Genomic DNA, 1,381 nt, shown 5'->3' on the forward strand with positions numbered 1-1,381 from the left:
ACATACTTATATGCGTTCACATGTAGATATGTCATCCACAAAAATTACAAATATTGTTCTACAAAAACAACAATCGTCTGAATTAGCATGAGAAATCAATATGGCAGCCAAATTGCCGAAGTCAAAATTTATAGTAAATTATACAACAACAAAATTTTCATTCATAAACACAAGCGCACATTCAACGAGCAAATTTGATTCATTCATAAACCAAAGACCATACCTCTCCCCGAGCATGCCTTTGCCTACAAGCAGCTTTTGGCGAGCAAGGCAAAAGCTAAAATTCATAAATTGAATATTCTTCTGTAATTTTAGGGAAGGAAAAAGTGACAACGTAGTTGGTTTGTCGATTTTCAAGTCAAAAAATATTTCAAAGAAAATATTCAATATTCTCTGATTTATGTGTACAGTCAATCCCGGTTAAGTAGGACTCTGCTTAAATGAAAATCAAATCCCTCCATCATCACTCTTAACAGCCTACATTATATCATGCAACATCTCACGGTTTGTTTTTTGAAATACATAAAAATTGTGGTTTTAAGTACTACCCGCTCAAGTATACGCACTCGCTCATGTACCATATTATATTTTTGTTTTTAACAAACCACAAAAATCTGTACCTTTGATTGTGGCCTATATCCGGGATTGGCTGTATTTGTCAAGGAATGTAAAAAATATTTTGTAATTCGGAAATATTTTTACGCAGCCGCGTCGATATGTATGCAAGCTCACGCAAAAACATACATATTTACGCTGGTTTGTAGGCGGATCTGTACAGCGGCAATCAGTTCTGTCAATTAAGAAATACATTTTACTTATAATTCAAAATTAAAACCAAGATTATATAACAGGCTTTCACATAAATCACCCTTTTCACTATCGTCTGAATCAATTTGAATGGCTTCCTCCATACATTTCACAATATCTTTAGTTAATTCGATTTTTTCGTCATACTCCATTTTCAAAAATATTTATATTTTATTATGTATATTTGTGTACATACATATTTGCAAATTACTTACCAAAAGATGAAATTAAATTTTTTAAATATATTCAAAATATTAATTTCAAAAAAATATACGCAAATGCAACTATGTACTACGAAAGAAAGAACACGAATGCTGAAAAACGCCGCAACGAACTGTTACGAATACTCGGCGCGATTCTCCCCTTCTCGTCGCCCCCTCACCTATAAACCAAGAATTGCCGCAACAAAAGTTGCCACGTGTAATAACACACTTATGAAATGTAACGGAACAATAGTATCTTAAAAATACCCTAAACTAGCTTCTTAGCGTTCTTAACGGCAGAGTTTAGCGGATGTTGAATGGTCAGCAGAATTTACAATATGTTGAAGTGGATTATTGTTTATTTTCATTAT

This window comes from Bactrocera neohumeralis, unplaced genomic scaffold (assembly GCF_024586455.1).
Source record: "Bactrocera neohumeralis isolate Rockhampton unplaced genomic scaffold, APGP_CSIRO_Bneo_wtdbg2-racon-allhic-juicebox.fasta_v2 ctg169_1, whole genome shotgun sequence".
Lineage (NCBI taxonomy): Eukaryota > Metazoa > Arthropoda > Insecta > Diptera > Tephritidae > Bactrocera > Bactrocera neohumeralis.